Source organism: Nothobranchius furzeri, chromosome 15 (assembly GCF_043380555.1).
Source record: "Nothobranchius furzeri strain GRZ-AD chromosome 15, NfurGRZ-RIMD1, whole genome shotgun sequence".
Taxonomy (NCBI): domain Eukaryota; kingdom Metazoa; phylum Chordata; class Actinopteri; order Cyprinodontiformes; family Nothobranchiidae; genus Nothobranchius; species Nothobranchius furzeri.
The window spans coordinates 55,089,708-55,116,629 of record NC_091755.1 but is presented as its reverse complement, the minus strand read 5'-3'; the positions used below and the strand labels follow the sequence as shown (position 1 = coordinate 55,116,629).

At 41.9% G+C, this 26,922-nt stretch overlaps 1 protein-coding gene across 1 annotated transcript in view; it reads left to right on the top strand.

The window, feature by feature from the left end:
* Positions 1-26,922, top strand: part of LOC107391209 (acid-sensing ion channel 1) — a 63,157-nt gene that overhangs the window by 30,170 nt on the left and 6,065 nt on the right. The gene's annotated exons all lie outside the window — the stretch shown is intronic.

Here is a 26,922-nt window from a genome sequence, read left to right as displayed (position 1 = left end):
TTTTTTTCTGATAAACTGTATAAATGTGTGTCTAATCGTGCTGCAGACACGTGTAGTCAACAGTTTTGCACTTTAGTGTATCTTAGTTAAAATTTAAAATTTCTGCCTAAAACTGGCAGTGTTGTGCCGTTGTCAGGTAAAAACTCTGCACTGCATTTGATTTTAAATCTGCCACCGCTATTGGCTAAGAGGTATTCTATGATGTAAACTGGTACATTATGATGTCACAATGTCGTGAGTGTGTGTATTTGTTAGTGGCTCCACCCTCTCGGTCTGCTAGGCAACAGCATTTGTTGCATTTTTCAAACATGAAGTGGGAGTGAAGTACGCTTCTTGTAAGGGGTGACTTGCTCTTTAAAAATAGAAATGTCAGCTTGATCGAATGAAAGGAGAGAACAGAAACAAACCCAATGGTCAGAAATATGTCTCAAAACATAGTTGACCTCTGACCTGATCTGTGTGTGTGGTTTTTTTGTGCGTTTTCTGTCAGTTTGCTAACAAAAACAGGATTTACTGTCTGTAAGTCAAAAGTCAGAAGGTTAGTTAAACGGTGTCACAAAGTAACTCATGTGATGCTGCAGAAGTGCTCAAGACAGGAAATCATGTTGGACTGGTTGAACTAAATATGAAGTTTGGGTCAATGGGTCAGAATTACTGCAACAGAGCCAGTGAGTAGATTGCGTCAAAAAGTTTTGTTTTGAACAGTTTTGAGTGCAAAAATTAAGGGTCAAAGGTCGCTAGACAAAAATTGTTTTATCTAATATTTAATAAAATATCAGAATTTGATTTTTTTTATTTGGAAATCGTTGGAAAAAGTAAATCCAAGACCATGGTCTTGAATCGGAAAAGATTACATTGCCCTCTCCGGATCAGAGATGTGGTCTTGCCTAAAGTAGAGGAGTAAGTATCTCAGGGTCTTGTTCAGAGTGAGGGAATAATAGAGCATGAGATGGATAGGTGGAGTGGTGCTGCATCTTCAGTGATGCGGGTGTTGTACTGATCTGCTGTGGAGAAGAGAGAACTGAGCCCGAGGGCAAAGCTCTCGATTTACTGGTGGATCTACGTTCCTACCCTCACCTATGGTCACGAGCTTTGGGTAGTGACCGAAAGAATGAGATCACGGATACAAGTGGCAGAAATGAGTCTTCTCTACAGGGTGGCTGGGCCCTCCCTTAGAGATAGGGAGAAACTCGGTCATCTGGGAGGGTCTTTGAGTAGACCTGCTGCTCCTCCACATCGAGAGGAGCCAGTTGAGGTGGCTCGGGCATCTGGTCAGGATGCCTCCTGGACGCTTCCTTGGTGAGGTTTTCCAGGCACATCCAACTGAGAGGAGACCCAAGGGAAGATCCAGGACACACTGGAGAGACTATGTCTCTTGGATGGCCAGGGAATGCCTTGGGATTCCCCAGGAGGAGACAGCCCAAGTAGCTGGGGAGAGGGAAGTCTGGGCCGCCCTGCTTAGGCTGCTGCCCCCAAGACCCGACTCCGGATAAGCGGAAGAAAATGGATGGATGGATGGATGCCAGACGGTGCAAAATTCTAAATTTTGTTAGCTATTGAACACTTGAAGGAAATTGTGTGTGTGTGCGTGCGTGCGTGCGTGTGCGTGCGTGTGCGTGTGTGTGTGTGTGTGTGTGTGTGTGTGTGTGTGTGTGTGTGTGTGTGTGTGTGTGTGTGTGTGTGTGTGTGTGTGTCAGTGTCAGTGAGAGGACCTTTTCAAAAAGACGGCCATGTCACTGACTCTGGGCGAATTGTCAGCAGATCCCAGCATGCATTTGGAACCTTCTAGCTCAGAGCAACCATCCATCCAGCTGATCATTGAACATGGGGCCTCAAAGGAACAACGAGAAGCAGGTAGTAAAAACGGGAAAACCAACCTTTTCATGAAGACAGGTTTTTGCTTTAGCTCAGGATCCAGAGGTTCACAGAGTCTGAGCACCGTTGCTGCTCTCAGACGCAGAAGCATCTCTGGGAGCCAAAGTTGAGGTAAACTAAAAACAAATGAATCTCTACTTCCTTCCTCTTTTACCCTGAACAAACTCCTGCAGCTTTGTGTAAGGCTGGATCTGCAGCCATGAGCAGTGTTCCTCCCAGAGCTGGATGATTTCTACACAACTTGAAGTTATTTGTTGTTTTTCAGATTTCAGACCTGGAGCCTCACGTGTAGTTGAGAAATGCCAGATGCAGCTCTGAGCAGAGAGCTGTGCAATCCTTCTGTTGGTCTTTACTCTGATTTGCACCACACTCAGGTGCTCATCGTTTGATTGCATTATTTATTTCGATTTCTTTCAACACACCGTCATCTTGACTGATGCCTCTCATTAGTGGCTCCTCAGACCTGAGCTGTCGCGTAAAGACGATTTAAGCAGTGTTTTGTTTTCTTGTTTTCTCATTGATGTTGTTTTTGAAAAAAATATTTTCTTACTTAAAAAAACCCTAACCCTAAAAATGAAACAGGAAAAACACACGGCTGAAACATTCTAGCTGATAAGGAAGCAACTCACAAGAGCTGAATGTAAATAATAATAGATCTGCAGTTTGGTGTTTATCTGTTTGAATCATAATTGCTCGCAGACCAGTTTACTGCTTGTGCAGAATATTATTTGTGGTCGCTTTTTTCTCATTTTCAGGAGTTTTGATGCTATTTCATTTTTCACGTTAACCCAGACAGCCCCATGTTCATGAAACCTTTTTCATACATCTGCTTTTCTCAGCATCACTTTAGTGGACGTTAGACTCAGCTTCAAGCCTCCAGCCATTGAGATGTTTTCGACTGATTAGATAATAAAGGTGTGACTGCATACATTCATCCGGTTTTGTCATCGCTGCTCGTGCTCGTCTGAAGCTCAGCTGGAATGGGTTTTATTTGTATGTTTAGGACCTGCTCCATAATTTAAGAAATAAATCAGAAACTGGTATGTTTTGCATCTTTTGTTGAAATGCTTGTCCCTGACAGCGTTTAAGCTACTTGTCTGTGTTTATCCATTTGACACATGAAATAAAGATTGCTTTTAAAACGTGTTATGCCTAGCCAACCTACATGAAATAAAAATTTGCTTCCAAATAAATGAAAGACACAAAGTACACATCCTGATTGTGAGAAACCTTTTCTCTCTGAGGAAAATTAGAAAGTAAAACATCTTATTTGTAAACTTTTGTGATATAATGAGTGTATGAACAAATGTTCCTTTTTTAAGTATTTTATTTCATACGGCATTTGTAACTTTTGATTGGTAGCACTTGCCGTTTTCTGTGGTGGGTTTTGGCAGTTATCACCTTCCAATCAGCGATCCAGGCTGGCTTACCTGAACTTAGCTAAGTTTTTGATAGTGCTGCGACACTGATGCTAGTTTTGTGTTGGCGTTGAACTCAGGGCTGCCCACTTACTCGCAATGACGGTGAGATACATTTGACTCTCTCACACGCTCTCTCACCACATATCCAGTTTCTCACACAGGAAACAAAAGTTTGTCTACCTGAGCTTCACATTGCATCGTGCAACTGTACTGAACCAACAGTACGACAGTTTTTAACATGCATATTGTTGTGATTGGCCCAATAAACCAGTAAGCTAAATCAGCTGCCTGACTAAAGACCAGGTTCTCTGAGAAATGGTGTTTACTTGTTATTTTCTAAACATCATTAGCCACTCTGAGTATGCAGGCTAAACATAAAAATATCTGATAACACTTTAGTTTAGGCAACACAAATTAACCATTAATTAGCTGCCAATTAATATGCATATTAGTGGACTACCAATTCTGAATTAGTCATCATTAAGCTTAAATTAGGTGCTTATTACCAATGCTGCAATTCTAATATGAACAGGTCATAAATTAAGAGTTGTATCAAAATAAGCCCATTCATAATGGTTTGTTAACTGAAAGTAAATACTGATTAACGCACATACTAATTAGCTCAAATCAATATGTGGCTCAGACACACAACTCTCAAATATTGTTCTGAAGTCTGTCAGTATGTGTGTTAGTGAGATAATCCATCCCACCTCACAGCTGTGGCACATCAAGGGGCTGATGTACAGCTATTTGTTACAAGAAGTAATTATCTTTGAGTATTTCCATAATAGCTGCACAAGCTGAAATTAAGCTTGAGGTATTGGTCCAAATCCTGAAAAACCTAAGGTGGTTGTTTTAACATTTATTAAGCAGACTGGTTATGTACTCCGGATATCTGTTCCGAATAAAGTTTAATATTCCGGACATCCATAACAGCCTGCTTTCTACAGCAGAGAACACAGACTAGAAGGAATTCCGTGAGAAAACAAACAACTGAGTGTTTGAGGTTTGAAAACATTAAAAGGGAATGTTCACGACCCCCTCTTGTTGTCTGGGAAAAATATATCAAAGCAACTTCTTTTTGTAGTATTTCATCCGCTAGACAGAAAAATGTTTTTTTTTACCTCTAAATGAAAAAGATGCCAACAGATCCCCTTCAAATAAATAATATATTTTGTTCTAAAAAAACATCTAAAAGAACATATTTTTGTCAATGAAGATGAATAAATAGATTAGTTTTTTAGCAGATTTCCAAAAAGTGTTTTCTGTGATGTTCGCGTCTTTTCCTGCTGTTCCTCTGACAGAGCACAGCATGGTGTCCGAGCGAGAAAACACAGCAGCCGCCTTCCTCCTGACCTACACACGCAAAGAAAACAGAAAATAATGAACAGCAAATAGAGAAATAGCTGAACATTGCTCTTTGTTCACAAATCCCACAGATAAAGCAAAATATTTTAGAGTGGTTTTACACATGGAAGCCATGGCCCTTCTTTGAAAGAGATTTGTTTTAACTTTAAATTGAGTTTATAATGTTGCTTAATGCATACTTCAGCCACTCTTACTACATTAAATCGTTTTTATTCATGCTATAACAGCAATACTCTGTTGAACTGGTTTGACATTGAGACCCAGTCGTTTCGGTCTCCAAACAGGATGTTTTGTTCAACATGTTGACCTTTGTGTGTTGTCTGTTATCTTGCCCCCAGCTCGAATCTTCACGTATTGTTGTCCTGAGACATGCCAGGTTGTGACAGCGGGAATGCTGCCCACGTTTGAGAACTAGAGCTGCTTACATGCATAATCTGCAAAATGAATTAATCTCCTGGTATTCACAGACAGCATGTGACAAGCTGAGAAATGGAAGGTCTCAGCGGATTTCTCTCAGCGGAGTGTGAAATTTGTCACACAGAGGAGGTTCCCTCCAGGGGTTCAGCCGCAGGGCCCGTTTCCCCTCGTGACAGTTTAACCGCCCTCTAAACTGCACCAAGAGTGTCTGGTCTTAATGATGGCGTTCGTTAATTAGCTGGCTCATCCCACCTGGGCGGCACTTTGGGAACAGCAAAATGAAAGACATTTGATGGAGGACGCGTTTGTCATGTGCACAGAAGCAGAAAGGTGCTCCTCTGTGGGGAATGTGCTGCGGTTGCACCTGTTTCTGTCGTTGGAAGTTTTCTTATTAATGAGGGTGATAGCTTCCTCCTCCTCCTCTGCTGGGTTGCAGTTCCCTGTGATCAGGTTTTCTGGTAAACAAGAGAACGTCTGCAGTGACTTCACTGACCAGCTCTCGCTCACAGGAGTTCATCTGCTCGCTCAGAGGTTGCATCATCACGCTTTCCTAAAATAGACCCACGAGCACTCCAGTGTTCCACAAGAGGTGTGTCACCCGGGAATGATGCTTGTGTGTAGCAGTGTTGGGAACGTTACTTTAAAAAGTAGTTAGTTATAGTTACTGATTACTTTGTCAAAAAAGTAACTCAGTTACTAATTGAGTTACGAGATTATAAAAGTAACTAATTACCAAGAAAAATAACTACTTAGTTACTTGTTTCATTAAAGAATGCTAGAAAAATGGTTTCCCCTCTTAATTGAACTCACTTAATTTACTACAAATCACTACAATAGTGAAATATAAATGACTAATGACTGGAACATAATAAAATGCATGTCCAAATGTTTTTTTTATAAACCTGAATAATTTAAATAAATAAGCACTTAACAGGAGGAACTACTAACAGGAACATTACACTTATCTAGACTATTAAAAGGTCACTGTGTGATATTTGACAAGACCCCAATCAGCTAAAATTTAAAACAGAAACACCTGTAAAGATTCCCGAGCCTTTGAATGGTCTCTCAGTGTAGTTAAATTACAGAAATGACTGTAATTTTGCACAGCATTTTAATTTTTCCAGCTTCACATAATTGTGTGTTTTTAGTAGCATTTCTGTTGCTGTCATGATACGGTGGTGTGGACCCAAAATGCAGTACCCAGGATGACATGGAGGCAGGGATGAAGATTTTAAGTAAAAAGTCTTTATTTTGTGGGTGAGCCAAAAACCAAGGTAATCCAAGCTGGGAGTCAAAATCCAAATAGCCAAAAATTCAAAAGGTCAAAAAGCAGATTATTATCTGGGATCAAGAAACTCTGGTTAAACACAGAGGGACTAAACTGACAGAATCAACAAACATTAATGGACCGACACAAGACAAAGACAAGACAGGGCTTAAATAGACTGGGAGGGGCAATCAGGAAAACAGGCAGCAGGTGTGCAGAGTGAGCTGCTGGAGGGAAGGCAGGTGACAATAATAATCTAAATGGGGAAACTGAACAGAGAAGGGCAGATAAACCTAAAATACAAAATTTAAACCTAGAGACTGAGGGAAGGACTCACACACACACACACACACACACACACACACACACACACACACACACACACACACAAATCAGAATCAGAAGGTTTTATTGCCATATGTGTGCCAAGTCACAACATTAGGAAATTGCTGCGATATTTTGGTGCAGAAGGTAAGATAAAAAAAATTAATTAAGAGATAAGCAAATATAAGAACTAATAAAACACTCATGATAAAATTATAAATGTAAAAAGTGGCAAGAATTAGAGAAGCAGCTATCTACTCCGTGTAGGTATTAATCTGAGTATTATATATAAACTCTGACACCTATAAACAGAACTGGGAAATGACCAAGCACGCACACACACACACACACACACACACACACACACACACACACACACACACACACACACACACACACACACACACAGAGCAGGGGACTGAGAGGCTGGGGGCTACAAGGACACAAAAAATGAAGACCTGGAGGGGCTGGGGAGGAATGAGATGACATGGGACCTGGGAGGAATAATTGTACCGGTTACCACATAAGACACAAGACTGAGATGAAGACAAGGACACATGAGGGCGCTATGAGACACAAAAGGGAATCTAGAGAGGGATGGAGGACACCAGGAGGCACAAAAAGGAGGGGGCCGACGCAGACCATGACAGTTGCTGGTAATCTAGTAATGGTTAAATAAATAAATAAAATCCTTTAAAATGACACTAGAAATCTGATGAGAACTTACATTTTCTAACTTGGGTCAGACCAAACCACAGAAGAGCTGAAGCTGGGTGGTAAACACACACAGGTAGTTCTAATAACACCTGAGCTCCATGACGTCTGAGACTGATGCATCAGTGTTACAGCGGGACTAAAGACAAGATCAGAAACAGGTTACAGCTGGATGATCTAGGAAGGTAGAAGATCGTGGCGTCTGAGGGGTGAACAGGTGAGCGGACCTTCGGGAAGTCCCGCTGTCACGCCAAGAAGGGCATGGCTGCAGATCCACACCTGCAGCAGCGAATCTGCGAGTCTGCAGACGTAGACTATTCATCACGTCTTCCTCGTTCTTCACGGGCCGTGATACGCTTGACTTGGATGAAAACATCTGCCTCTTTAGCTCCTGATCAGCTGATGACAGCTTCAACACACCGCGCTGCTTAAGGCACGCATTTCCTTATCAGTAACAGAAACGACGTTTTGATAAAAGAAGACGGTAATTAATTAGTTTGCTCGTTACTGAGAAAATTATTTTTTTCTTTAGTAACGCGGTTATTTTAAACGGCTGATTCCCATCATTGTTCTGTTGTGTCTACAGCATGCAGTGACAGTGAGACACTGAGGGTCTCCGCCCACCCGGCCAATCATCATCGTGTTTGTAAGTGCGTTACCGACACCTCTCTCTCCCTGGCTGCAGCTGAAGTGTGGCGGTCAGAAAGCCTCACACTGTTGCTCAAGATTCAACAAGCACATAGTTACGCTCAACCTTCCGTCCCCAGTAACGGTAACGTAGTAGTAGTCTGAACTGTAGTTTGGTGCATAAGCACAGACCACAGTCAGAACCCGTCCCCCCACACGTAGGCGGAGGGAGGCTACCCTCTCATTCACTGGGGTAAACCCCAACGTTCAGGCACCAAGATGGGGGGCAACTAGTACGCCCACCCCTGCTCAGCGCCTCTCAGTGGGAGCAACTCCAGAGTGGTAGAAGGTCCAACCCCTCTCAAGGAAACTGGTTCCAGAGCCAGAGCCATGCGTTGAGGTGAGTCCGACTATATCTTGTCAGAACCTCTCAACCTCACACACCAACTCAGTCTCCTTCTCCACCAGAGAGGTGACATTCCATGTGCCAAGAGCCAGCTTCTGTAGCTGAGGATCAGACCACCAAGGTCCCCGCCCTCGACTACCACCCGTCACACACTGCACCCGACCCCTTTGGCCCCTCCCATGAGTGGTGAGCCCATGGGAAGGGGGACCCACGTTTCCTCTTCGGGCTGTGTCCGGCCGGGCTCCATGGGTGAAAGCCCGGCCACCAGGTGCTCGCCAACGTGCCCCACCTCCAGGCCTGGCTCCAGAGGTGGGCCCTGGTGACCCACGTCCGGGCGAAAGAACACGGTTTCCATTTAAATAATTAATCATAAGAGGTCTTCGGGCTGCTCTTTGTCTGATCCCTCACCTAGGACCTGTTTGCCATGGGTGACTCTACCAGAGGCAGAAAGCCTCAGACAACTTAGCTCCTAGGATCATTGAGACACTCAAACCCCTCCACCACGGTAAGGTGGCAGCCCAGGGAGAGTACATTTCCCCATATTTTACCATCATTTAAAAATCGTGCCTTTGCTCCCATTTAAATCACATAAATATCTTCTGTACTCAGGCACTCTGTTTCCCCACCCGTAAGTGCAGCAGAAGTATGCCAGATAGGTAAGCACCACCTAAACCGCATACGTGAATTAATGTTTGTTTAACCATTATACAGCGTGACGAGCACAAGTGTGCACCCTTGTCGTGTCCTGCACAGAAGGAAGGGAGAGTGCCGGTGATTTAACAGCTGTGTAGTGTAAATGGAACGGGAAGGTTATTGGCTGGTTGTGAATGTGTGTGTATGTGTGTGCATGTGTGTGCTAGGGTCCCCCTTAACAGGAGGGATGGGTCTACACCATCACACCTGTTCATCATTTTTCTTAGTTACGGTTGGTTGTTCAGTGCCTGTAATCATCTCATCTGTTCCCTGTCAGAAACCGTGAAATCCAGTGTATCTTCATCCATTGTCAGATCCCTGTTGCCATGACGAACAACAGGTGGTTGTCCTCCATTCCTGATCCAATTCTGTGCCCAAATTTTACTTTTTATATTATGTACACATCTCAGTTCTTTTACCACTAAAATATTTTTGAATTGCAGCTGCCTGTTAAAACCCTAACCCTAACCTTTAACCCTAACCCACAACCAAGTCATCATCTCACTGGTCTGCAAGACTTTAAAACGGTCAGTTTTCAAAACACAGGAGACCACACATGTGGCAATAAATAAAAATCCCAGATGTAACAGTTTGTGTCGTACTGTAGAGACAACACACAGCACGAACCTCATTCACTCGCAAACATTCATAGATCATGTGGGAAATGTGACATCGGAGTAAACAAACATGGTGGAAGTGGAGGATTTGGACTCTCCTCGCTCTGTACATCCATCACTTTGCTTTCTGATTGGCTACACATCACAGTCACCATGCCCGCTTGTTTTTCAGGACACACCACGCATGCTGCAATATTAGGCAAAGATAATCCAACATGTTGAATTTGTGATTGCACTGGTTCCAATGCCCTTCTGAACAGTCCCAGGTGCTCTTTATATACCTCACACCGCAGGAACATCTGAAAAAAGTATATTTGGGTAATCAGATGCATGTTTAACATTGTTGAAAGTGGAAAATCGCATCAAAAACTGGCCTAATTGATGATAGTTCTGATTCTAAAACCCTGAGGTTTGTATCAAGAGAGGGGCGTGTTCAAATTATGCTTTGATCTAAACTTAAAGGGATTCTATGCTGTTTTTCTTGCTTTTAGCACCCCCTAGTGTCCATTTGTAGAAGAGAAACTGTCTCCTCGCTGTGCATTCATCTTTTTAACACCATAATCGAACAGCTGAAACGTCTCCCAGCATTCCTAAGTGTCTGCAGGAGTGATTCATCACTAAATTAAACAACTCAGCTGTGTTTATGATCTAAAACATGCAGCAGAAGAAGAAGAAGAAAATATAATTTCTATAGCGCCTCTCAGGATAAAAATCATGAGGCGCTTCCCAAAAACAAAAAATGTAAAAAATATTAAAAACCATTTAGAAAATGTTTAAAAATATATTAAAATGAGCAAAAATAGGCAATTGTGATTAAAAAATGTTAAGAAGGAGAGAGAGTGAAAAGGAAAGAGGGAAATCAGTGGATCCTGAGGAAGGTGGATAGGTGGGGAGAGCAGAATAAAGAGAGAGGTGAAGAAGGTCATACAAAAGCCAGCTTGAACAAGTGAGTCTTCAGCTGCTTTTTAAAGGAGACCACTGAGTCCACTGATCTCAGGCTCAGGGGGAGAGAGTTCCAGAGTCTGGGGGCCACAGCAGCAAATGATCTGTCACCTTTGGTCTTTAGCCTGGTGCTGCACAACCAGTAGGCTTTGATCACTGGACCTCAGGGACCTGCTGGGGGAGTAGGGACTAAGAAGATCACGATGGTGCTTGGTGCAGGAAACTTCCTCTGAGGAAGTTTGCAGACGCAAACGAAACGTAGCGAGAAAACAGGTAACAAAACTGTTCTGTGTTTTAAAAAAGAACTACAGCATGGAATTTGTAATACCAGCTATTAACAACCTGTGAGGCATTTTCTTCTCCCACAAACTCTGAGTTTTCTGACATGTTTCCGTAGAAATACAAGTTAATAACACATCAGGTATTTTTGCTGCTTCATCATTTTTAGTGATTATGTGTAAAAAGACCAAAGGAACCCAGATATTCAGGTCATTAACGGTTTATTGAGACTATCAGACGTTCATGCCAGATTCAATGAACTGTGTGGGTGAGATAGGGACAGTTGAGCTATTTTTAACTTGAAGCTGTAGAAGACTCACTGTTTCATGTAAATGGTAAGAATTTCAATGCAGGAAAGACCCTAAGCATTCATTAAAATCTGATTTGGCCCAGATTCAACTTTCATAGGAAAAGCTGGATCTCGTTGTGCATCTTATGTGTTTCTTTGATTCTATTTAAAAACAGAAACTCAAGGACTACTAGTGTAAATATATTTATTGTTGTTTTCACTTTATAATCTGATTTATCTTAGATGGAAGAGAGATGTTTGAAGACGCCTTTTCAAGCCTCCACAGCTCGGGCTTCGGCTGATCCCAGCTCATCAATCCTCTTAGAGCAGCCCTTAGAAGTGCTTGCTCTTAAACAGCTAAAATAACAAGCCAAGACCAGTCTGATGTTATGGAATAGATGGTCACACTTTGTATGAAATGAATGTACCAACAAGTTGTGGAACAATTGTTTTGTTCAAATGTGCAAAAGGGACAGCAGTAGCTCAGGAGGTAAAACAGGTTTTCCTGTAATCGGAAGGTTGCAGGTTCAATCCCGGTTCTGACCAGAGAACGCTGCTGCTGTTTCCTTCAGCAAGACACTTAACCCTGCTAGTGGTGGTCAGCGAGACCGGCGGCGCCAGTGTTCGGCAGGCCTCGCCCCTGGCAGTGCGCCCAGGGCAGCTGTGGCTACATCATCGCTCATCCCCACCAGCATGTGAATGTGAATGACTGATTGTGTTGTGAAGCACCTTGGGGGGTTGTAGAACCCTAAGAAGGCACTATACTATTACAGGCTATTTACCATTGCCATAATAAATTAGCAGTTTTCTCACCTGCTATCAGGAATCTTATTTGGGCTCAAATCCTAAAGAAGCCAATGAGGAATTCATTAAAACTCAAGCTGAGTCTCAATTCCATTTGTCTCTCTTAAAAATCAAAGTTTCCAGGTACTGGGGTAAAAAACGTGTCATTTTGCAACCGCATTATAAAACCAACAACATTGGATTACTCAGAAACCAGCTCAACAGAATGACCCAAAGTAACTGGGACAGCCTGCCATTTTTCTCACAACGGAGTGAAAGCGTGGGATCTGGCACACGGCTGTCTCAAGCTCTCTGACGAGTATAGTGATGACTGAGACATGCAGACGAACAGCAGCAGAGGAGTTTTAGCATCCCATATGGCAGGCGTGGGGAACCCTGGTCCTTGAGGGCCTGCATGTCTTTGCTCCAACACATCTGATTCAGTGGTTGAGTCACCTGTTCAGCAGCTCATCAAGTTCTGCAGAAGCCTGTTAATCATCTGCTAATTGAAATCAGGTGTGTTGAAGCAGGGTTGAAACTAAAATATGCTGGATAGCGGCCCTCGATGGACCAGGGTTCCCCACCCCTGCCAAACGAACATGGGGGCTTGGGTCGGGGTGGAGAGCTGGATAATATGGGCCATTCCCATCTGTACCGGGTCGGCCCGGGCCAGGTAGCGTAGGTTGTTTACATATCTGGGTGGCCTGGTATTTTTCTGGGCCAACCAAGGCTCATTCTCAGCCCTCTTCTCGAGGGGGTCTGCTTCAGGCCGACCAGGGCCAACACACCCACTGCTGACAGCAAACTCACACCTTCCATTAGAATAAGCCTCTGATTGGTGGGTAGAATCAGCCCACATGGGCTTAAGGCAAGGATGTGTGGAATCAACCGGGCCAGGCCGGGGCCAACTGGGGCTACCCGGCCCGGGCCGACCCGGTACAGATGGGAATGGCCCAATAGATAACTGTATGACAGGAAGAGCATCCTGCCACTGAGGGGACAGAACCTCTGGACTGAAACCCAACATGTCTGAATGAATATGAACTGGCATTTATGTGTCTAACCTAAACTCACACTATCACCATTCTCCTGGTAGTCGCTGCTCTGGAGCTCTTTCTCTGCAGCCTTTGCTGTTTCTATTCCACCTCTCTTGATTTCAGTGAGCAGCAGTTCCCCTGGGGGTTTTCTTTCCTCACAGGTGTTTTAGGTTGATGCTGCTGCAGCTCCATCCACCACAGAGACAAATTATAGTGTTACATCAATTAGTTGTCCTCAGAGACTGGCAACAGCCTGCAGGCTCTGCTTGATCCATTAATATGTTGTTTTGTTGTGACCCTTTTCCTTTTTGTTCTCTGAAAATCGCCTCTCGTTTTTCTACAGCACAATGAAAAGTTGCTGCCATTTTTATTTTCCTGGAAAAACTGAACCAGTTTTAATCATATTACTTTGTTGATACATTATTTAATTATTCCTTTCATTTTTTTATCAATTATTTTACACCCCAGAAAAAAATCAGATGCTGTGATTTTTCTGACCAACAGCCTAAACTGTAAATTTTGCCTTTAAACTTAGATTTTAACTCAGATGTAATTCAATCCCTTATGCATATCTTTGTAATATTTGAGATTTTTTTTCTGCATCCTAGAAAGTTCTAATCTCGCCTTGCTATAGTACAGACTCTTCACCATTCGCTCTTGCCTATTTACATTTTTTTACATATTTTTCCTTCTTGCGGTTTTCCTACCAAAACATTTTCTGCTCAGTGACTTCTGGACTCTTTAAAAACACTGGAATGTCTTTATTTAGTCGACACAGGAGTTCACCACAGCCTTGTTTTGCCACAATTTTGATCTTCAGTGACTTGACAGCATTATGTCTTCCTTTTCATCCGAAGATTTCCAGAAACCCAAAGATCACAGCTATTAAGTCAAATCTCTTGATTAGAAGTCAACTGGGAAGTAAATGGATTTTTTGGAAGCGACACCACCCTGTCTTCTTCTCAGAACGCCAGACAAGATAATCCAACCCTTCATTGAATAGTCTTGGTGCTAAGCCAAAGAATAAATCATGTCCCTGGGTAACGGGCAGAGGACAACCGGCTTCAGGCTTAGACTCTAACAGAAACATCATTGACGACCCAACCGGATAACCCATCCAGAAAACATATGGATAACACCACATAACAACAAGGAGCTGGCAAAAAAAGGAATATCAAAGGAATTTCTCACCAACCAAGCATTCAGCTGCTCAACAGATTTTCGCCACTGCTGAACGACCCAGGATTGGATACATCTACACAACAAATGTGTCCATATAATCGGGAAAGAGCCCCATCTTCTTCACAAAACTATGGTCTTCCGCAAGGAGCAGTAATTCCGCTTGCAAAAACAAACCAGCAAAAAGCGCTTGGACAATTGATAAAGCGAGCGCAGCTCTGAGGGCTTCCATGCTGTCGGCTAGTGTAAACACAGGTCGCACACGTGATGTCAGCATTTTTTTGTCGCGGAAAGTGACCTTAAAACTCCGGTTTTGTCTGTCCACACGCAGACACCCAAAACGGAGAAAACGCAGATCTTCACTTTGGCCGGAGTTTTTAAAAAGATCCGTTTTTGTGTGGATGACAGGCCAGAACGTAGAAAAATATCTACGTTTTGGCAGATCCCCGGCTACGTGTGGACAGGGCCTGAGACGCAGGCAGGGTTAAATACACTGGGGCAGGATGAGAGGGAGATGAGCTGCAGGTGTGTGGGGGGGAGAAACCTAGTGAAATCAATTAACTAATCAGTGAGGGGAGAGTAACTTGACCTAAGAGTAAAAACAAAACCTGAAGACAAGAAGATTGAAATAAACAACTAATGATCTGAGGAGAACTAAAAAACCAGTGGAGAAAGAAACACACTAAAAAAGACGAATAAATGAAAAGCTGAACCTATAGGAAAAAACTACAGAAAGAAAAACTACAGAGGTGTGACTAAGGGAAACCACGGGAGCAACGGACCTGGGAGATACCTGGGGAGGGGGAAAACCTAGAGGGGCTGCAGATCAGGGAACGCATGAGGAAGATGCAGACAAGGACACATGAGGACACTAGGAGACACATAAGGAGAACCTAGAGAGGGATGGAGAACACAAGTAGACACATGAGGAAGACGCAGACACAGACCATGACACATGTTAAAACATGACATCAGAGACAGCTCTGACGGGAGGCCAGGGAGTAACTTTCATGTACTTTTGGATTGAAATATTCCTAAAAATTAATCATGGGTCTTTATTTGTTTGTTGTTTGAAGTGTACATAAAAGATCAGTGAAGCAACATTTTACAGCATCTGAACAATGTTTTGCTGTCATGAAGTCAAAATCAGAATAACAACAAAACAATTGATGCAAATCAAGACAATCAAACTGACTTGTGGAGGTTAAAGTAGTTGTGATTCTGGGTGAAGGACGGTGCTGCTCTGTTATCACCATGGCGATTTGGAGACAAGACGTCCTGACGTTCGTGACCGCTGAGGAGGAAAATCTTTAAGCTGCTTCCAACCAAACCTCTTCATCACACGAAGCAAACAGCAGTTCATCTATCAAAAAGTCACTTTTACGATCAGCTTAGATGAAGGGGTATGAAAAATTTAAGTTTTGTGGGATTAAATCTGCTTTTCATAGAGTTTTTGACCACCAGTTTTCAGATAATAAAAATGTTTCCTCTCCATCTTTCCTGTTTCCACGGTCTGCCGTATTTTTCAGTGGTTCCCAAGTGATTCCCAAACTATGATATTCTTTTCCCTGTGGACTCTGCTCCACCCCGTGCCCCACTTCTCCACCCACTCCTGCTTCATTTGATGAATATTTCACAGGCCAGGAGAGAATGGCCTCCTCCTCTCTCGTCTCATTCCCAGACGCCATCCAACTCTCCGTACCTATCACCTCCAGAGATGAGAGAATCAGAGCTCTGAGCAAGGGGCATCTCGAGAGGCTGCAGGAAACCAGGAAACAAATGAAGGAAAATGGAAATGTGTCTTCACTTACAGTGCTTCACATTCAGAACAAAGCCCTGATCTCACAGTCAGGACCAGGCTGACCTTGGCTCAAACACAGCAGGTCAGAGGGGACCTAAAATCAGGGATGTGATGTAAAACAAAATGACAGCAGCTAGAAAACTAGAACAGGGGTCAAAGGTCTATAACCACCATGGATGCAGTGATGTCAAAATCTTCAAAGGAACTCAGATCAACCCTGATCAAACATTTCTCTGTAACACTAAGACTATTCTCAGTACTCCTGTCACAAGGGTTTAGATACTTTTTCAAACATTTACTCATCAAATTAAAGTTATCAGCAATTAATCTGCACATAGGCCAAGTTGTACTAATTAATGAGCTTTAATTGGGCTAGTTTGTTTTTCTGCAAATCTGCAATCCCTTTGTTTTTCATTTATAATGCTGCAAAACTGGACGATGTCATTTTCATGTGGAATCACAAGCATGAAAGTCTGCAGCCCATTAGTTTGTCTTTAGGCAAGACAAGAGTGCTTTATTTGTACAGCACATTTCAAACACAAAGGCTATTCAACGTGCTTTACAGAAGCAAAAACAGCAAACACAGTAGCTCAAACACAGAAATGTAGATAATCATTTCAGATTTAACAAACAGATGAAAGGCATGGTCAAAAGAGCAGCAGTTACAGCGCAGAATGTGCAGCATAACAAACATTTATTCAAAGGCTGATGAATACATGAAGGTTTTTAATTTTCATTTAAAAGTTACTGTGTGCAGCTTCACCTTGTTTGGTTCTGACCCGAGGTTCTACCAGCTGACTGCTTCCCAAGGTTCTGAGAGCCCTGCTGGGTGTTTATGCTGGAAGGAGATTTATAGACTAGTAAAAGCACTTTGAAGTTGATTCTGTAGTTTACCGGTAACCAGTGTAGAGGTTTAAGAACAGGAGTGATGTGCTCGGTTCTTTTGGTTCTTATTAAGACTCTAGCAGCAGAATGCTGAACAAGCTGCAGCTGTTATACAGATGTTTTGGGAAGTCCAGTTAGAAGACCATTGCGTGAATTAGTTTCCCAAGGTCTTGTTTTGACATGAGATATCTGAGTTTTGCTAATTGATGGAGATGATAAAGTTATAGTAGTACTAGTTACAGCCTTAATGTGACCAGTGAAGCTCAAGTCTGAATCAATGGTAACACCAAGATTTCTAACCTGAGTCTTTGTTTTTATTCCTTCGGAGCTAAGATGAGAAATATCTTCTATCCTATCCTTCTTGTTTCCAAAGACAATAACTGCAATCTTGTCTTTGTTTAAATGAAGGAAATTTTATTGCATCCAGTCATTAACTTGCTCTAGGCACTGACAGATTGAGTCTAGGAAACCCATCCAGGAGGTTGTTTGTCTCCAAGAAGTAGTTCAGCTGGGTCATAACTGCTTTATCAATAACTTTCCCAATGGATTTATTCATCACTAAGAGATCTACTTTACTTTTCATCAGAAGAGGTTAAGCAGCATCAGTTTTCAGTGAATAAGGAAAAATACCTGCCATTAAGGAGCAAATGACAATGTTTTGTATATCAAAGTTAGTTGGTAGTATATCAAAACAGGTAAATGAGTTTAAGCTCTTAACTATGTCCTCTAGTGGTTTGGCACTAATTATATAAAAAACTGGCATTCTAGCCAGAGTGTTGTTGTCTGGCTATAGCAGTGGTCTGGTTGCATTGGTTGTATTGGTTGACATGGAGGAGTGAATGGCTAATCTGATGTTTAAGATTTTTCTCATCTAAAAGGGATGCAAACTCATTACACTTTGTGTCACGTTGCGGGTGTAGGAGTTGATGGACCATGTGTGGTGGAGCAGATCAGGAGGTAAAGATGCAGGCTTCAGATGAAGTGAAATGGTTTTAATGGTGGGACAGGAACGACCAGCACAAGACAACGATGACAAACAACCACAATGATCTGACAAAGACTGATACAAGGAGGGAGGTATAAATACACAGGGCAAATGAGGAACACATGGGCAGGTAAACAAGGGAGAGGTGAAAACAATAAGGACTAATCAAGGGCAGGAGAGAGACACAGTCAGGGAGGCAGGGGCAGACCGTGACACTTACATTGGGACATGAAATCAGGATCCAACTGTGCTGGTTGATCAGTTAGCCTCTCAACAGTGGCAAACAGAACACGAGAATTAATGTTGTTATTGATCACTCTTGAGAAAAAGGCTTGTCTCGCCTGATTTAATTCAAAGTTATAAGTACACAGCTGCTGTCTGTGAGACTGAGGCCCTGTCCACACGTAGCCGGGGATCTGCCAAAACGTAGATATTTTTCTACATTCTGGCCTGTCATCCACACGAAAACGGATCTTTTTAAAAACTCCGGCCAAAGTGAAGATCTGCGTTTTCTCCGTTTTGGGGGTCTGCATGTAGACAGACAAAACCGGAGTTTTAAGGTCTGCAACGTCACTTTCCGCGACAAAAAAATGCTGACATCACGTGTGCGACCTGTGTTTACACTAGCCGACATCATGGAAGCCCTCAGAGCTGCGCTCGCTTTATCAATTGTCCAAGCGCTTTTTGCTTGTTTGTTTTTGCAAGCGGAATTACTGCTCCTTGCGGAAGACCACAGACGAAGGACGAGGTTAAGAACGGGGGAAGTACTGCCGCCTACAGGTCTGGCATGTCCTTAACAACGTATTTATCCGGGTACGTGTGGACAGAGTTTTTTTTTTTAAACGAGGTGGTGTGGATGCAAGTTTTTGGAGGGGCGGATATTTGCTTTTAAAAAACCCGGCTATGTGTGGACTAGGCCTCAGTGTGTTGTTGGTTAATTGTTTTGTGTCAGCCTCGTCTCGGCCCGCTCTCTAGCTTTTGGAATCTCTGGGTTTAGTTAATAGGATTTTTGGATTTTGTTTTTTGGTGCCCTGCATTCTCTGGATTTACTCCTCAATAAAGGATTTTTAAGTTTCTTCCACCTCCTGCCTCGTTTATCTGGTTCTGCATCTTGGGTCCTAACCTCTCCAAAACCACCTCATGACAACATGGTTTTAGCCAGTTTAGGTTATTTTTAAACTAGTGAACTGATTTTGTGTAAAAGTATCTATTAGTGACATTTTCAGTCATAGTAATCAGGATTTAATCTGAGAATGATTAAAGGTGAGCAGTGGCCACTTGATTAAAGACCAAGTCACCCCCAGATCAGCTATTCTGCTGATAAACGGTATAATTGAGTGTCTAATGATGCTGTTGTCATGTGTATTAGGTATTTTGGCATTTCAGTACAACTTATTTAAAATGTTATCATTTATCACTTTTATAGATTTCAAAAAAAAATCAGATAATTCCTGAAAAGAGGGAAACTCCAGATTTTAACTTTAAGGCTTATTACCACTAATAAAATGGCTCTGATGTAAAAAGATCTCAGTGTTCTGTTTAAAGAAATTCGCTCCTGATTACATGAAGATAACAGAACAGAAAATAAACCACAGACCCTTTTTGGAAACAAGCAGCCGTCTCTCGTCTTGCTTGTGTGTGGACTTCTGAAAGTCACTCCTGACCTTTTTCTACCTTGTCTTATTTGGACCTCCAGTGGTCACTCAGACAACCAGAACCAGTTCACATCCTGCTGACACACACACACACACACACACACACACACACACAGAGCACACATAATGCTCCAGCTTCTTTTGCCTATGTTTTATTTTCTCTGTTGAGGCTTTCTGCTCCACCCTTGTCTGGTTATTAGTGTGGTGAGTCAGCCTTTCATTCAGAGCTTAATAGTGGGTGAGTGTGTGGTTTGGCTCTCAGGCTTTGATTTATCTGAATCTGCCAGAAAGAGTGATTGGAATCGAAGGCCGCCTTCAACGCCTACTAAATACTATAAACAAACAAACAGAAAGCGGTATTTATTACGTATTGTTTAATTCTATACAGCATGTGTATATTATGCTCAGCCAGGCTGGGCTGATATTTCATTTAGTTCAACACAAAAATAAGTTAGAAATTCTGCAAAAGACAAACATTTCCAAGAGATTTGAGATCTATGTTGCATTCAAGCTTTTGTGTTAGTTGAACAAGCCGAATGTCATTCCATCATGTTTCAGCTCCTGTTTTTTTTTTTTTTTTTTGCTCAAACTCACATAATCCTGATGTTTTTTTACAGAAAATACACTCAGCCACTCTTCAGACTTGTTTTTACCGAACAAAATAATGTCTATTCAACTCAAAATTAGTGAACTGACAGTTTTAGAATAATCCTTCTATTTAGGAACAACCTTGATATAAATTATCCTTTGATTTGTCCCATTATGGATAAAACATAGACAGAAACACACCATTTCTTTATGTTTTACTTACTGTCTTAGATGCTGAATTAAAAAACTGGTCTAAACAGGCTATTTTATTCAAAATCAACAAGTGTGTTATTATAAATCTGAACCTTTGATGGTCTTATGAGGAAAACAGATCACTATTAGCTATATTTTAACACAAAAATGTTGGAAAAACTCTTTTAAACATTCAAACATTTGCCAGAAATGGTGACAAGTTTTCATGATTAAAGACATACATCTACAATATTAAAGATGTGGTTGACTGAAAAAAAAAACATTTTTAATTGTTATTTCTGATTGTAATCGGTCACTCTGAGTTTTTCATGCAGTAGTAGTTTTATTTTTTTGTGCCGTAGTAGTTTTTCATGCAATAATTCAATTAAATTCAGTTTATTTATATAGAGTCACATTACAACAAGAGTCCTCTCAAAGCACTTCACAAAGTAAACAAACGGTAAAAAGTTTCCTATATAAGGAATCCAGCAAATGGAGAATGTTTACCTGGTTAGCAACAGTGTTCAAGCCGATGGCCCTCTCCATGAGGCTACCACATCTCAGCAGAACATCATTGTAGCTTCTTCTAAGGAGAAAAACACTCATAGAAAAAAATAGTTAACAGATAAAATAGCAGGAAATTATGCAATTAAGATAGAATTTGTAGAAGAAAGTAGTAGAGTGTGGAAAGTGTGTAAGCAATCTAAGCCTCTAGCAACCGATGGAAGCATGTTAGAGGCAGGGCAAGAGAGAGCCATCATTATCAACTGTATTCTCCACTGTACACTCCACCTCCCTCTCTTCACCCACTCATCCAGATCTGGACTAACATCAGATTTTAACCATAGGCCCTATCAAATAAAAATGTTTTAAGCCTAGTCCTAAAAGTAGACAAGGTGTCTGCCTCACGGACTAAAGCTGGGAGCTGTTTCCACGAGAGAGGAGCCTGATAGCTAAAAGATCTGCCTCCCATCCTATTTTTAGATATTCTGGGAACCACCAGTAAACCTGCAGTCTGAGAGCAAATAGCTTAGTTAGGAACGTATGGAACAATCAGGTCACTGATGTATGATGGAGCTTGATTATTAAGAGCTTTATATGTGAGAAGGAATATCTTAAAATCTATTCTGAATTTAACAGGTAGCCAATGTAGGGAAGCTAAGACAGGAGAGATATGATCTCTCTTTGTAATTCTCATCAGAACTTTAGCTGCAACATTTTGGACAAGCTGAAGACTTTTAACTAAATTCTGTGGACTTCCTGAGAGTAGTGAATTACAGTAATCCAGTCTTGATGTAATAAATGCATGAACTAGTTTTTCAGCATCACTCCTGGAAAGGATGCTTCTAATCTCAGCAATATTCTGAAGGTGGAAAAAGGAAATCCTACAAACCTAATTAACTTGGGATTTGAATCACATATCCTGGTCAAACATAACACCAAGGTTCCTTACTTTGTTCTCGGAGACTAATTTAATGCCATTCAGGTCAGGTGATTGACTAAGCAATTTCCTTTTCTGAAGTTCTGGTCCAAAGATGAGAACTTCAGTCTTGTCTTGATTTAAAAGCAGAAAGTTTAGTCACTCAATTTTTTATGTCTTCAAGACAAGCCTGCAATCTAACTAACCAATTAGGTTCATTGGGGTTAATGGATAAATAAAACTGAGTATCGTCAGCATAACAGTGGAAGGTTATCCCATACTGTCTAATGATTTTACCAATTGGAAGCATATATATAGTAAAAAGAATTTGTCCAAGCACTGAACCCTGTGGTACTCCACAAGTAACCCTGGAGTAGGAAGAAGATTTGTCATGTACATTTACAAAATGAAATCTGTCAGACAGGTAGGATTTAAACCAGCCTAACGCTGTTCCTTTGATCCCTACAACATGTTCAAGTCTTTCTAAAAGAACATTGTGATCTACTGTGTCAAAGGCAGCACTGAGATCTAACAAGACTAGAACAGACACAAGATTCTTATCTGAGGCCATGAGAATATCATTTGTAACTCTCACTAATGCAGTTTCAGTGCTGTGATACTCTCTAAAACCAGACTGAAATTCCTCAAACAGATCATTGGTGTTTAAATGCTCACATACTTGGATAGCCACTTTTTTCTCAAGGACTTTAGATAAAAATGGAAGGTTAGATGTTGGTTTATAATTCATTAGGTCATCTGGGCCCAAAGAAGGTTTGATTACAGCAACATTAAAATCCTGCAATACGTATCCATTTACTAAGGGTAGATTGGTTTTATCTAGGGCAGTAACCAAAGGAAACGCATCTTTAAATAATTTGGTTGGGATTGGATCTAAAATACAAGGTTGGCACTAAATGCACTGTGATTTATTATCGTGTTATTGTTCAGCAAAACAATGTAGATTTTATATTTCCTCATTAGGTTGACACAGTGATATCTTGCTCTTGTTGTGTTGTTGTGCGTCCCTTATTTTGTTTGTTGTTCTCTTTCTGCAGGTCTAGAAGCAGGTTCTTGTTCACCATTGATTGTTCATTTTAATGGAACCTGTCTAAAACTTAATCACGAGAGAATTATTAATTAACTCTAACCGACATCCCTGTAAATGTTTCATCCTGGTGTACAGCCAAATGTCTTCGACACAGTCCCATCTGGGGAGGATGTGCTCGGAGCTCAGCGCTAACTAGCATACATTACAAAGTTAAAAATAGTAAATGTTATGCTGAACAACATTTTGGCGTTCTCACTGGGAGCGTGTTAGCGTGCTAACATTAGTATTTAGCTGAAAGCATCACTGATTTCATATTTCATCCAGACATATCCCACGTGTGTGTGTGTGTGTGTGTGTGTGTGTGTGTGTGTGTGTGTGTGTGTGTGTGTGTGTGTGTGTGTGTGTGTGTGTGTGTGTGTGTGTGTGTGTGTGTGTGTGTGTGTGTGCATGTATGTGTGTTTATGTGCATGTGTGTACATTCGCTAATGTGTGTGTGTGCATGCATGCATATGAGTGTGTGCACGTCCGTGTGCATGCATGTGTGTGTGTGTGTGTGTGTGTGTGTGTGTGTGTGTGTGTGTGTGTGTGTGTGTGTGTGTGTGTGTGTGTGTGTGTGTGTGCGTTTATGTGCATGTGTGCATGTGTGTACATTCGCTAATGTGTGTGTGTGTGCATGCATGCATATGAGTGTGTGTGTGTGTGTGTGTGTGTGTGTGTGTGTGTGTGTGTGTGTGTGTGTGTGTGTGTGTGTGTGTGTGTGTGTGTGTGTGTGTGTGTGTGTGTGTGTGTGTGTGTGTGTGTTTCCCCAGTGGTGGCTGTTTAAACATGCAGCTTAATAACAGTGAAAGTGTTGCTCTTTACAAAGACAGCTTTCAAGTCTTTAAAACCATCCCTGTTTAACAAGGGAGCACTAATGGATGGAGCGTAAGCGGCTGAGACATCCTTCCGCCAGTCACAGAAGGCAGAAGGCCGTGTTAAGACCCGCAAAGAGGATGGCAGAATGCGTGGATTTGTCATTTAGAGAACGTCTTCAAAATTTGACACGCTTTAAAAACAGACATGCATAATTATGTGCATAATGATTTATCATCGCCGAGTTCTGTTGAGTGCTTTTCAGCTCACTCGGAAATTCTGCGTCAGTGACGGCTTTATTGATTACAGAGCTGTGCACATTATGGTCTGGTTGAAATGTTGAAAGTAATTCATTAAGCTATGGGGAGACTGATTTGAGAAAAATTGAAAAAGACAAATGTCTCAACATGTGAATTTGGCTTTGTCGCTGGTGTAAAATGTGGAGTCTCTGATGTGACTTCTGCTGTAGTAAAAGTTTGTCCTTGTTTTAAATGTGCTTTCATTTATTTATTCACAGTAACAAGCAGCAGTATGCATTCTGCGTGGACCCAGTGCAACAAACACACTCTTATCACCTCTGTCACATCAAATGTGAAACAAACAGCTGAGAAAAAACAACCTTAGGTCAGCTCACACCTGTGTATCAATGAGCCCGTACACCTCTCACCTGCACGATTTAATATTTATGGAACGATTGATTTATTTATGAAGTCTGGCCATTGGACGTGTTTCCCTCCATTTGCTGATAAGCAGGCAGCGTTTCACCTGCATGTGTTCAGTCAGCCACTGGGCCGTCTGTGATCGATAGGTGCAAATCAACTCTGAGTATTTTTGCCTTGCAAATAAAAAGGCATTATTAATCCGGTACTAGGATTTACCATGCCAACCAAAGGGAAATAAAAGGCCTAATGTTGCAAGAAGCTAGGGCGGGGCGATACGCCCTAAAATCAGTATCATGGTACATGGAGGATTTCACATCAATAACAATAATCGGACAACAACTATGTGTGTGCACAAAAACAAAAAATGTCCACTAGATGTGGCTGTCAGGTACTACGTTGAGTCACGCTGTCATGTGACTTGAGATGATACAACTTCTTAAAGCTGCTTTCTGGAGTTTTCCTCTTTCAGAAATTATGTATGAATTGTCAGAAATCTGTAAAAGTGATTATCTTATCATGTACTGTGATTTAATATAAGCAACATGTCTTTTGTTGTTTTTACTAAGCACGCCCCCTGCCCCGCAGAGCTCCGTGCAATAGGAAACTGAGCGCCGACCAGAACTAACCAATAGCGTTAGACTGCCGCTTAGACGCTTCAAAGACACTACCTCGGCTGATGCAGAGCTGATGAACTTTTCACGGACAAGAAAGTCACTAAAATATAAATATATGAAAACACAACATGACATGAGAATAATACTCGTGGAACAGCGTGTTTTAGCTCTGTTTGTCGACTACAGAAGCACATTTATAAACAGAGGAACAGCGGTTTTGTGTGATATGCTTGTCAGCCACTAGATGGTGCCACTGGATAAGAGAAATACTCCGGAAAGAAGCTTTAACTAATTCACGGCCAGCCGTTTCCTGATTGGAAATGCCCTTCGCTGCCAGTGTTTTTCAGCTTTTTTAATGTTTTTTTAAGAGTCATAGAACGTTATGCTCTATGATGATGTCCATGCCAAAACTACTAAAACAAAAAGTGAACTCACCTAACCATCAGGAAGAATCCGTGCACTTCAAGCGTTATCCGTTATTTCATAATCCGTTGTCGAATGTGATTGGCAGAGGTACGGGCCTCAGTTTTTTTTACAGCAGCAGCCCAAAAAGATCTCCCAACACATGGATTTTATGCTTCCTGATCACGTGAGGTGTGACGTACGTGGATGAAGTTCGGCTTTAGAGCTGGGATGTTTGCTCTCACGGTGCGGGGGCTCGTTCTGATTCCCACACAGTTAAAAAATGCAAATGACGACTTTAGTCATCAATGGCAATGAATGAGTTAAAGGGACATGAACGTCACCAACCTACACACATCTATTCATTTTTGTATTACTGCATTCATTGACATGGGACAAATGATATCGGTTAGCATCAGAAATTTCCATAACAACCAATTTTTGATTTATTGCCCAGCCCTACTAGAAGTTATAGAGCAAATGGTCACATCCATCCATCCATTCATTTTCGGCCACTTATCTGGGGTCGGGTCCCGGGAGCAGCAGCCTAAGTAGAGAGATCCAGACTTCCCTCTCCCCTACCACTTGGTCCACCTCTCTGGGGTCATCCTAAGAGAGTCTCTGGCCAGCTGAGGGACATAGTCCCTCAAGAGTGTCCTCGGTCTTCCTTTAGGTCTCTTCCTGGTTGGATTTGCCTGGAAAACCTCACCAGGGAGGCATCCATGAGGCATAGCCATCTTAACTGGCTCCTCTTGATGTGGAGGAGCAGCCGATCTACTTTGAGCCCCTCCCGGAAGACCAAGCTTGTTAAAACAAAACAAACAAAAAGCTGTCACATGTCTGAATCATTTACTTGGCTCTTTTTTCCATTCAGTCATTTTGCAATACAACCTCTGCTCTCTCTCAGTCATGACACTTCCCAGTGTTTATAGTCCACGGTTTCTCATGGTCACATTTAGATCTGTTACCTGCTTTTTAGCCTTTTGTTTTCCTGGTTTGATTGTGTTCCCTCTCCATCTGCTCCAGACGTGTCATTCCTTGAGTTAGCGTTCGTTCCTGCCTTGTCACAAGATTTAGTAAAGTTTTTGTTTTACTTTAGACTACAGCTTGGTTCCTTAAACAACTGAAAACCATGACAGATAGGTTCTTCCCGTGAAGCCTTTCCTTCAGATTTGTATCTTTTATGTTGTGCCTTTTATCCTAAAAGATGTAGAAAACATCATCTAATTTGCACACACGCGCGCGCGTGCACACACACGCACACATACACACACACAAAGTGTGCCTATCATTATTCTTTGTTTGCGCTGAATGTTATTTTCCCCTCTCAGATTGATGTCTGCGTCTGCAGCAACCAGCAGCAGTCCCATGCTGACTTTATGTGATAGATGGCCTAAATGTTCAGACTGCCTGTGGCAAGAGCCAAACTCTTTCAATTACTAGTTTGGTTTGTTCTTTCTGATCATAGATATGTCAGTCTGCGCCCAAATGCTGAACAAAAGCTAGCTCTGAGCGTTGGTATCTGAACTCCCGTTATATCTCTGTCTCTTTCACTTTGCATCCCAGCTCTGCATCTC